This window comes from Sorex fumeus, unplaced genomic scaffold, assembly GCF_029834395.1.
Source record: "Sorex fumeus unplaced genomic scaffold, SorFum_2.1 ptg000086l, whole genome shotgun sequence".
In the NCBI taxonomy this organism is placed as follows: domain Eukaryota; kingdom Metazoa; phylum Chordata; class Mammalia; order Eulipotyphla; family Soricidae; genus Sorex; species Sorex fumeus.
This window is the reverse complement of record NW_026606143.1, coordinates 38129925-38142809: the sequence shown is the minus strand read 5'-3', so window position 1 is coordinate 38142809 and position 12885 is coordinate 38129925.

The window sequence follows — 12885 nt, the reverse complement described above, 5'->3', positions numbered from 1 at the left end:
TAGTTAGAACACTTAAAGAAATGGAGGTCTCACCAAGAATACTTTACCAAGCTAGACACCCATTCAGATTTGAAGGAGCAATACACAACTTCATGGATTAACAACAGCTCAGGAACTCGTAGACTCCAAACCAATTTTGAAAGAAAAACTGAAGAGGCTACTGTAAGGCAAGACAAATCTCATAAACACAATAAATTTCTAAAGAAACATGGCACAAAGCCCCAAGCCAATAATTTCTCTCAATGTCAATGGTCTAAATGCACAAATTAAGAGACACATGGTGGCAAAATCGATTAAAAAATTGAATCCATGTGGCTGGAGTAATAGTAAGGTAGGTATAGCATTTGCCTTGCATGTGGCCAATCCAGGTTCAGTCCCCATCATCTCTTATGGTTCCCCCCAGCACCACCAGGAGTGATTCCTGAGTGCAAAGCCAGGAGTAACCCCTGAACATCGTCGAGTGTGACCCCCAAAAAGCCAAAAAAAAGTGAATCCAACATTCTGTTGTTTACAAGAAACACATCTGAATAGTCAGAGCAAACACAGACTCAAAGTCAGAGGCTGGAAAACAATTCTTCAAGTAAACAATACCTTCAAAAATGCCAGGGTGGCCATACTAGTATCCATACTAGTATCTGATGGCATAGGTTTCAGACTGAAAAACGGTTAGATATCTCATGGTGATTCAATAAAAATTGTAAAAAAAAGTCATCTAAAGAACAAAAAAATGGTTAGAAGAGTGAAGGTCATTTCTTAATAAAGGGGTATGCACATCAAGAATAAAATATACTTCTAAGCATATATGCATCCAAAGAGGGACAAGCAAAATACTTAAGAAAACTCTAATAAACTTCAAGAGGGCCATTGGTAGCAACACAATAGTAGTTGAAGGCTTCAACACAGCTTTGTCACCTCTTGATAGATCACCTCTTGATAGATCACCAGACAAAACTCAGCAAGTAAATGCTGGCTTTGAAGGAGTAAATGGAAGAGAGGTGGGCTAGAAGACATATACAGGATATTTAATCCTCCAGAAGCTGAATACACATTCTTCTCCAGTGCACATGGGACATTCTCCAAGATAGACATACCATATGCTGGGGTACAAACAAACCTCTATAAAATCAGAAGAATAAAAATTGTATCAACTTTTTTTTGCAGAACATGATGAACTGAAAATAGAAGTTAATGACACAGAGAAACTGAGAATCAAATCAAACACCTGGGAATTAGACAGCTTGTTACTGAACAACCAGTGACTTTGAGAGGAAATCAAAATATTCCTGGAAACAAATGAGAATGAAGACATAAGCTATCAGAACTAGTTGGACAAAACAAAATCAGTGTTAAAAGGAAAGTTTATAGATCTGCAAGCATTCATCAGGAAAGAAGGGAAGGAAGGACCCACATAAATAACACTTGACTTCACAGCTTAAGATCTTGGGAAATGATCAACAAAAAGAGTCCAAACCAGGCAGGAGGAAGGAAATAATAAAACTTAGAGGAGAAAATAATGAGCTGAAATCCCACAGAAGAATACTAAAGATCAATGAAACCAGGAGGTGGTTCTTTGAAAAATTAAACTATATTGATACACCACTATTAAGATTCACAAAGAGAGAGAACCCTAATAAAATGAATCAGAAATGAAAGAGGGGGGACATCACAACAGAAATCACAGGAGTTCAAGGAATCATCAGAGACTACTTTGAGAAGCTATATGCCATGAAACAAGTGAACCTAGAAGAAATGGATAAATTTCTGGAATCCTATAAACCTTCAAGTCTGAACCAAGAAGATCTAGAATATCTGAACAGACCTATCACTATTGATAGAATTGAAATGGAAATCAAAAGTCTTCTCCAAAACAAAACCCGTGGCCCAGATGGATTTACTAGTGAACTCTTCAAAACCTTAAAAGAGGACCTACTGCCAATCCTTTTCAAGCTTTTCCCAGAAATTGAAGAAACAGAAACACTCACAGTTTAAAAAAATTATTTATTTATTTGTGTATTTTTTGCTTTTTGTGTCACTTCCAGCAATGCTTAGGGGATACTCCTGGGTCTGCACTCAGGAATTATTCCTGGCGGTGCTCAGGGGACCAAATGGGATGCTCATGGATTAGGAAAATTAACACTGTGGAAATGGCAATACTCCCCAAAGCATTATACAGATTCAATGCAGTTCCTATAGGGATACACAATGAAAATTTTCAAAGAAATAGATAAAACACTCCTGAAATTCATATGGAACAATAACTCCCCACAAATATTTAAAGCAACTAATGAAATTCTTGGGCAAAAGAAGATGGGAGGCATCAGCTTCCCCAACTTCAAACTGAACTATAAAGCAGTAGTAATTAAAACAGCATGTTATTAGAATAAAGACAGAATTGTAGAGCAATGGAATAATGATGAATATGCTGGCACAGACCCTTAAATATATTATCATTTATTCTTTAATTAAGGAGCAAGTAATATGAAGTAGAGCAAAGAAATCCTCTTTGACAAGTGGGGATGGGAAAACTGGGCAGCTACATGCAAAAAGTGAACTCATACCTCTTTCTAATGCTATGCACAAAAGTCAGATAAAATGAGTTAAAGACCTCAATATTAGACCTAAATCCATAAGGTTCATGGAAGAAAATGTAGGAAGAACTCTCCATGACATTGAAGCTAAAGTCATCTTCAAAGATGAAACACTATTGACCGAACAAGTGGAAGCAAAGATAAACAAATGGATCTGCATTTAACTAAGAAGCCTCTGCACCTCAAAAGAAATGGTGACCAACAGAAAGAGAGGGACAGGGGCTGGAGCAATAGCATAGCGGGGAGGGCATTTGCCTTACATGCGGCCAACCCGGGTTCGATTCCCAGCATCCAATATGGTCCCCTGAGCACCACCAGGGGTAATTCCTGAGTGCAGAGCCAGGAGTAACCCCTGTGCATTGCCAGGTGTGACCCAAAAAGCCAAAAAAAAAAAAAGAAATAGAGGGACAGACATAGAAAGATTGCACTCATCTGTGGAATATAAAGTAACAGAATGGGAGACTAACATCTAAGATTAGTAGAGATAAGTACCAGGAGGTTTGCTCCATGACTTGGAAGCCAGCTTCACATGCAGGCGGAAAAGGCAGCTCAGATATAGAAGGGAACACGAAGTAAAGGGTCTTTGGAGAACCTGCTTGGAATGGGAGATGCGTGCCGAAAGTAGACTATAGACTGAACACGATGGTCACTCAGTACCTCTATTGAAACCACAACACCCAAAAGGAGAGAGATAACAAAAGGGAATGCCCTGCCACAGAAGTGGGGGGGGGATAAGGTGGGAGTGGTAGGAGGGATACTGGGATCATTGGTGGTGGAGAATGGGTACTGGTGGAGTGATGGGTATTTGATCTTTGTAGACTGAAACGCAAGCACGAAAGTTTGTAAGTCTGTAACTGTACCTCATGGTGATTCACTAATAAAAAATTTAAAAAAAAAGAAATGGTGAGCAAGATACAAAGATATGGAATGGGAAAAAAATTTACCCAATAGCCATCAGATAAGGGATTAATGTCAAGATATATAAAGCACTGGTAGAACCTTACAAGAAAAAAATCCAACCCCATCAAAAATGGGGAGAAGAAATAAACAGAAACTTCCTCAAAGAAGAAATTCAAATTGCCAAAAGGCACATGGAAAAATGCTCTACATCACTATTCATTTGGGAGATGTAATTGAAAACAACAATGACATATAATCTCACACACAGAGACTCATACACATCAAAATGAATAAGAACAACCCATGTGGATACGGGGAGCAAGGGAGTCTCGTTTGTTGTTGGTAGCAATGCTGACTGAAGAATTTTCAGCCTTCCAGATGGGAGGGAAATTGGGGACATTTGTGTTGGGAAATGCATATTAGTGGAGGGATGGGTGTTGGGGCAGTGTATAACTGAAACCTAATTATGAACAGTTTTGTAAGGTTCTAAATCTTACAGTGATTTAATTTTTTAGAAAGTAAACTAAAATAAATTTAAATTAAAAAATCAAAACAAAACCCTCAACAACAACAACAACAAAAAAACCTTAAAAATTGAGCTTCCATACAACTCAGCAACTCCACTTCTGGGAGTATACCCAGGGGTTGCAAAACCACACAAGCAGAAATGCTATTTGCACTTCTATGTTCATTGCAGCCCTATTCACAATAGTTGAAATCTGGATACAACCCTAGTGCCCCCAAACAGATGTCTGATTAAAGAAACTATGGGCATCTACACAGTGGAATACTAGACAGCCATGATGAAAAATGAAGTCACGGAATTTGCTTATAAATGGATGGACATAGAGATATCAGGCTGAGTGACTGAACTGAGTCAGAAGGAGTGGGACATAGAATGATTGGACTCAGTTGTGGGATATAAAAAACATAGTAGGAGACTGTTACCCAAGAACAGTAGAAGCAAGGACCAGGGTTACTGGCCCATGGTTAAAAGCTTGACACAAGTGGTGGGGAAAGGGAATATGGGAGAGAGAAAAGACCACTATGATAATGATAGATGGAAATGATCATTCTGGACAAGAATTGAATGCTTAAAGGAGGGAAAGGGATATATGATACACTTTCAGTGCCTGTACTGCAAACTCTAATGCCCCAAAGTAAAGAAAGAGAGCTAGAGTGAGAACGAGAGTGAGTGAGGGAGGAGAGAGAGAGAGAGAGAGAGAGAGAGAGAGAGAGAGAGAGAGAGAGAGAGAGAGAGAAAGGCGAAAAGTGCCTTCCATAGAGGCAACCTATGGAACAACTGCCGTATCCATTTCCTTTCCCTTCTGAGTGAAAAATTAGAATCTATTTTTCTTTTCTTTGGTTTTAGGGTGACATTAGGCTGTGCTCAGGGCGCCCTCCTCACTCTGTATTCAGGGGTGACTCTGGCAAAATTGTGTTTGTACAGCAAATGAGGTACTGAAGATCGAACCAGAGTTGTCCATGTGAAAAGAAAGCATCTACTTCCCCACCCCTCCGCCCTATATAATCTAGTTTTCTAAAGATATAAAGTTGGGAATGAAGACTACACATCCTTACTCTAGCCAATTTCCTACGAAAGTCTTCCAATGTAGTAATTCTAGAACTTGTGGTTTCTTGTTGACCCTGAAGTGACAGCTTGAACAGAACCATTACCATTGGATGATTTATCACTCTTAAAATGTTCACTTTTTCTGCACCCTTTAGATGACCATATCATTTATCACTTATTCTAAAATGAAGTGGAGATACTTGATAAATTGCTCGGCTTGGCTTCAGAGAGCTTGGGGTACACCCTGATTCCAGGTGGAAAAGGAGCTTCCTTGAGATTCTCTGCCTGGCCTTCCTTATCTCATTGTAGAAATGCTGCTAAGATTTTAAATCTCCAAGACCTGCTATCCCTGTCTCTCCTCCACCCTGTATCATTTTAGTGTCCTGAAATGTAGAGCTAGCTCTTGTAGAATACTTGCTCTTCATCAAAGCACTCAATAAAAACACAAAGATCAATCCTGTTTTTTAAAAATATAATTAAAAAAGCTATGGGTAACTTGGCGTAATTGAACTGTGGGGGGCATGAATGAATTCGACAGCAGTGATTCATCCTGCTGTGTGTTTTGGCCAAGGCAGCCCTTGTTTGATAAAAGGAAGATTTTATTCAAGTCTCTGTGATGTGATGTGACTTGTAGAAGAATGTAGGAGACATTGAGAGGGCAAAATGCTTTGCAATAATGTCATAGATTCTCCCAGAAAACACAAAGTCTAGAAAATGTTCATTTTCTCAGAGAAAGTCACAAAAGTCTGTATTTCACCCTCGATCTGAACAGCACAGAAGAGAAATCTGAGTTCGTGGCCAAGAAGCCAGTTCCTTCTTCCTTTTATGCTTTACTCTAAACTTGCCCCACTGGGCTGAAGATGTGGTTTGTTGTGTGAGGATCTGGGTTCCAACTCATCCCAGCCCAGCCCATAAAAAAACTTCCTCAGAAGCGCAGATTTATAGTTAAGAGGTTAAACTATCGTTTGACAAGAGACTGCCATGAAAACAAAGGCAAGTGAGTGTTGGAACCTTCTCTGCATCAAATACAATGACTACTTTGCTTCTGTCTGCTCAGTAGGGGCAGGGGAGCCCACCCTATCCCAGGATTCCTGCAGTGGTCACACTGCCTCGGGTCTAGCCCCAGAAAGAATCAGGCAGGATTTCTCATCAGTACAGTTTTGTTAGCATGGCTAAAGGAGGCTTGAGAGCTGCCAACTTTGCCACCATGGAAAGAATTTCCATCAGGAAAGTAGGGTGATGGCAATCTTCCAATATTTGGACGCCTTCCTGAGAAGCAGGGAGGAAGCAACAAGACCAAAAGGAGAAAGAGAAAGAAAATCCAAAAGGAGACAAGAGCTTTCTAGTAGGAGACTTACAGTGAGTTTCTTTGGGAGGGGAATGACAGTGCCCATGTTACAGGCAGTTGGGAGGTTAGGGAGAACCTAAAAGGTGGCACTTGTCCACACATGGTCATTAAATAGGTAGCCACCCGGGGAACGCAAGGAATCTAAGTCATGAAAGGTTTAGAACTAAGTTCTGATGAGGCTCTGGGAGAGTTTAGTGGCAGTGTGAAGTGCAAGTGTGAAGCCTCAAGTTTGCCGCCAGCACGGCCCCAGGTGTGCTGTGTGTGGCCCCCAGTGGCACTGCTGTTTGGGACCCCCGGTGCCACTGTACAATCTCTTGGGCCTGGCATCCAAGCATGCAACTGCCAGGCGTGGATTACAGCCAAGTGTGCAAGCATCATCGGCAAGGGTGCGCCATCTCTGACATCGCAACAGCAAATAAGATCACCCTTTAAAACACCCTGCTCTGCAGAATTTGATTTTCCACTGTGAAAGAAAGGGCTGACACTCACTTGTAAGGCGCTGCCCAGTTCTGGTCTTTCCAGATGGCTTGGCAAACTCCAGGGTGGACACAAATCATTCAGGTGCAGTGACCACAAGCATTCACCAGAGGTCGCTATAGGTCATGGCTTATTGCTCGCTTTGTCCCTGTGGTTAGGTCAATAACCAGGCACTGGTCCCACTGCTCCTGCAGGTCAAGCATGCCAGTAACGAGGGCGAGGGCGGGGGAATCACAGTACCTTTTGCTCCTTGCTTTCCAGTCATCCACCAGGTACCATGTTGAATTATCCATTATAGACTTCTCTTTCCAAGTATAGCTCTGTCTTCAAAGAACAGTAATGGGAATGAAAAATCTTGCCTCCCTGATGGAAAGGCAGTGTCAACACAAGTATGATAAAATGAGTTTGGCCGCTTTCACTGTTTTTCTGTGCGCTGTCTTGCTGAGGACCGTATGGTTCTACTCAGAGGCTGCTCTCAAAATCACAGTGGTCCCCTATAATTTGTCATTTCACTGACCATGTGAGCTCTAGCCTAGGGCACACGGGTTAGGGAAGGTACTGAGCAGTCTGAATATGCATAACTCTACACTGCAACCCACTGAGCATCAATTGCAGTCTCATTCATAGACTTTTGTCACTCTGTGGATAGGGAGGAGGTTCTAATACCAACTAAATCACCATGTCTACCCTGAATTTCCCTTACTCTCTTGAGGCTAGGCCTGAGGGTTGGGTGAATTAATGTTAATGAACTTTCATGAGAAATGACATGTTACTCCCAGCTAAAATAAGAGTCTGTGGGTCAGATCCATCTCATTCTCCTTTGCAATTTTGACCTTGTTGGCAGAGTCACAAAATGCAGGTAGAGGAATTGTGTACGATTATGAATCAAATCTTTTTGCATAAAGGCACTAAAGTCCCGGGGCTCATTTCCTACTGTACCATAGCGTCATTTATTCTAACTCAACAGGAATGTGACCACACACAGGAGAAAGAAGGGCTTTATTTAGGAGCTGGCTGCAGTTCCTGTCATTTTGATTCTTTTAGGAGTAGCACCTAGTGATGGTAGGGTCTATTCCTAGCTCTGGCTCAGGGATCATTACTGAAAATGTTTGAGGAACCATACATGGGGCTGGAGATTGAGCCCAGGTCAGCCACACACAAGGAAAGGGTCCTACTTCTTGCATTATCTCTATGGTCCACTTATTAATTTTTTATGAGCAAATTTGTAAGCAGTGATAAAAGTAACATTCTTGGAGAACAAGCAATATGTTAGGAAAAGTGTTGATCTCAGAAAGGATATTTTTCAGCTCTAGCAGAGTCTGGAGATGATTGAATATTATACTATACCAAAATAAGAGAAATTTGTGTCACACATGGAAAAAATACCTGAACCAAATGGTCCAATGAAATCATTTCTTTAAGATCTCCAGATATCCAGAAGCCAGTTCTGAAGTAAGAGAAGCCTGAGTGTACCTACAATTGATGGAGACTCCATCATGTCTTGTCATTTCCTAAAGAGCAAGGTTTCAAGTCTTTTCTAAAGCACAAGAGATGGCTCTTTTCTCTATTTAGGCCTAAATTGTTATTTCACCAGGATAAAGAGAACTTCAAATAATTTTTCCCAAGCAGATTTATTTTTGATGCCTTTTGATTCCAAGCGCTAAACCAAAGAAAGGAATTTTCAGTTCAATGGTTATATGAACCTAATGGCATATTTTCCTCCAGAAAGGAACTGATAAGAAAATACTCAATAAAAAATTCTTCCCTTATCATAAAATTTCCAGTACATATCACTGAAGCTCTCAGGGATCTGGATTTCAGTGGCTCTTCATAGGCATGAGAATTCCTTTATACAGAATACAGCTTGCTTGAACTTTCATCACTGATAAGCTTAGTTTTAACTTGCTTCCTCTTTCCTGCTTTAATGTTGTCTATTTCACTTATTCAGATGTTAAAATGTTCTTCAACAGCCCACATAATCTCATAGGACCTCAGTCATGTCTTTCTTCCTGAGGGGTCCATTTGAAAGTTATCTCCTCAAAATATAAAGTAACAGAATGGGAGACAAACACCCAAGAATAGTTGAGATAAGTACCAGGAGTTCTGCTCCATGGCTTGGAAGCCGGCAGCAGATGCTGGGGAAAAGGCGTTTCAGATAGAGAAGGGAACACCAAGAAAAGGGTGTTTGGAAGATTCGCTCGGGATGTGAGATGCGTGCTAAAAGTAGACTTCAGACCGAACACGATGGCCACTCAATACCTCTATTGCAAACCACAACACCCTAAAGGAAAGAGAGAGCAAAAGGGAATGCCCTGCCACAGAGGTGGGACAGGGTGGGAGGGGCTGGGGGAGAAGGGGTGGGAGCGGAACTGGAGCAATAGCACAGTGGGTAGGGCGTTTGCCTTGAACGAAGCCAACCCGGTTCGATTCCCAGCATCCCATATGGTCCCCTGAGCACCGCCAGGAGTAATTCCTGAGTGAAGAGCCAGGAGTAACCCTTGCGCATCGCCAGATGTGACCCAAAAAGCAAAAAAAAGGGGGTGGGTGGGAGGGCTACTGGGTTCATTGGTGGTGGAGAATGGGCACTGGTGGAGGGATAGGTACTCGATCATTGTATAACTGAAACCCTAGCACGAAAGTTTGTAAGTCTACAACTGCACCTCATGGTGTTTCACTAAAAAAAAAAAAGAAAGTTATCTCCTCAAGATCTCTTCTGTTACAGCGGGGACTCCTCAAGAATCTGAAGCACCAGATTCTGGCTATTGTAAAGAGTGCTGCAATGAACAAACAATTGCAGATGTCACTTCAACTATATTTTTTGCCTCTCTGGGATATATTCCCAGGAGTGGTATTGCTGGGTCAAATGAGGGATCAAATTCTAATTTTTTGAGAATCGTCCATACTGTTTTTCAAAAGGGTTGGACCAATTGGCATTCCCACCAGCAGTGAAGGAGGGTCCCTTTCTTGCCACATCCGCGCCAGCACCGGTTGCTTTTGTTCTTGTGGATGTGGGCCAGTCTCTGTGGTGTGAAATGATATCTCATTATTGTTTTGATCTGCATCTCCCTGATGATTAATGATGTAGAGCATTTTCTCATGTGCCTTTTTGCCATTCAGATTTCTTCTTTGTGAAAGTTTCTGTTCATTTCCTTACCCCATTTTTTGATGGGGTTGGGTGCTTTCTTCTTGTGGAGTTCAACCAGTACCTTGTATATCCTTGATATCAACCCCTTGTCAGATTTGTATTTGGTGAATATCCTTTCCCATTCTGTAGACTGTCTTTGTATTTTGATCACTGTTTCTTTTGAGGTGCAAAAGCTTCTTAGTTTAAGATAGTCCCATTTGTCTATCTCTGTTTTCACTTGCTTGGGTAGTGGCGTGACATCTTTGAAGATACCATTAGCTTCAATATCATGGAGGGTTTTGCCAACTTTATGGATTCCAGTCTGATGTTGAGGTCATAAATCCATTTTGATCTTACTTTTGTGCATGGCGTTAGGCAGAGATCAGAGATGACTAGTTAAAGAAACTTTGGTACATTTACACAATGGAGTACTATGTAGCTGTTAGAAAAGATGAAGTCGTGAAATTTACATACAAGTGGTACTACATGGAAAGTATCATGTTAAGTGAAATGAGTCAGAAAGAGTGGGATAGACACAGAATGATTGCATTCATCTGGGAAACATAAAGCAACAAAATGGGAGACTAACACCCAGATTAGTACCAGGAATTTTGCTCCATGACTTGGAGGCCAGGCACACGCGCTAGGGGAAAAGGAAGCTCAGATAGAGAAGAGAGCACCAAATAAAGGGTGTTGGGAGGATCCTCCCAGGGTGGGAGAAGCATGCTGAAAGTAGACTATAGACCAAACATGATTGCCACTCAATGCCTCTCTTGCAAAACACAGGACCCAAAAGAAAAGAGAGAGAACAAGGGGGAATGCCCTGACACAGAGGCAGGGTGGGATGGGGGGGGGGGATGGGGGGTGGGAGGGATGCTGGGACCCGTGGTGGTGGAGGATGGATGCTGGTGGAGGGATGGGTACTTGATCATTGTGTGACTGAAACCCAAGCACAAAAATCTGTAAGTCTATAACTGTACCTCATGGTGTTTCAAAACTTAAAAAAAAAAAAGAAAAAAAAAAGAATCTGAAGCACCTCATGAGTTCACCTGTTCAAGACTTCCTTGGAAACCAGACAAGTAGCACCAGGCTTCCCAAGTAAAAAGCCTGGCTTAATTGAGAAGGGTATGATTCTACCGAGTCTGGAGGAGAACTTGCCTGCAGAAGGTCTAGTGCCTAGCCTTGAGGGACCTACAGGCCTCGTTCCTAGATGGCAGTCCTTTTCCATGTGGTATGGAACAGCAGCCAGAATCCATCGTCTTGTTTGCTTACAGTTTAATACTTTGCCCAAGGATCTCATTATTAATGACTAAAATCAATCTAAAAAGCCAATGAAAAAGTAGAAAACTTTCATTCATTTGAACTTCTTTAGGACCCTAGTATATTCCACTTTTTCTGGATCAATGCATGATGATCTGCTGAAAACAACTCTGATCTCTGTGTTTACGACAACCTTGTCACTTCCTCCAAAGTTTCTGGGAGTTTCCCTCCCCTCTCTTTCGAGGTTGTATGCTAATATTATCAAATCCTTACCCGCTGCCAATCGCAGTGTACCCTAACTCTTTTTTTTTGACATTATATTTTTATTTTTTTATTAGTGAAACACCATGAGGTACAGTTATAGACTTACAAATTTTTGTGCTTGGGTTTCAGTTATAAAATGATCAAGTACCCATCCCTCCACCAGCATCCATCCTCCACCACCACGGGTCCCAGCATCCCTCCCACCCCCCATCCCCCCCGTCCCTCCTTGTCTCTGTGGCAGGGCATTCCCCCTTGTTCTCTCTCTCTTCTTTTGGGTACTGTGTTTTGCAAGAGAGGCATTGAGTGGCAGTCTATAGTCTACTTTCAGCATGCTTCTCCCACCCTGGGAGGATCCTCACAACACCCTTTATTTGGTGCTCTCTTCTCTATCTAAGCTTCCTTTTCCCCTAGCATGTGTGGCTGACCTCCAAGTCATGGAGCAAAATTCCTGGTACTAATCTCAGCCACTCCTGGGTGTTAGTCACCCATTTTGTTGCTTTATATTCCCCAGACGAACGCAATCTTTCTGTGCCTATCCCGCTCTTTCTGACTCATTTCGCTTAACATGATACTTTCCATGTAGTACCACTTGTATGTAAATTTCATGACTTCATCTTTTCTAACAGCTACATAGTACTCCATTGTGTAAATGTACCAAAGTTTCTTTAACCAGTCATCTGTTCTCGGGCACTCAGGTTTTTTCCAGATTCTGGCTATTGTCAAGAGTGCTGCAATGAACAAACAATTGCAGATCAGTGTACCCTAACTCTTACCATGTTAGTGCTGTGGTCTTAGCCATAATGCATTGGTTATCTATCACTGCATAATAGATTGCCCTGAAATTCAGCAGCTTAAAAGAACAAATATTTGTTAGCTCTACTCCCTTGCTCACAGCGTAAACTGTTGCCCACACTTAGCTCTCAGCTCAACCATCTATTTTCTTGAGAAGCCTTCTTCAGATCTCTGCTCTGAACATTGTCATAATTTTACATTCAAAACTGATTGAGTTAATGTTTATCTCTTCAGCCCTTTGGAATGTCAAGTCCAAGTTTGTGATCTTGCTCATAGATGGATCCTTGCCTCAGTGGCTTATGCAAGTCTGATGGACAAATATATGAAGAAGGTTGAAATGAGCACAAGGGGGGAAGTACGTAAGAGGAAGTTAGATGATGATGGTGTGCACTGGTGATATTTGAGAAGATTAATTAAATATTTCTCTTTTTCTAGTTTGACGCTGCTATCATCCTGTTGGTAGTAATTATAGGAGGACAATCGTGGGTTATAATGGAAAATGAGACACGATATGAGGTTTACAACAGGAGTGAATATTTTATAACTTGTCCTCAATCAA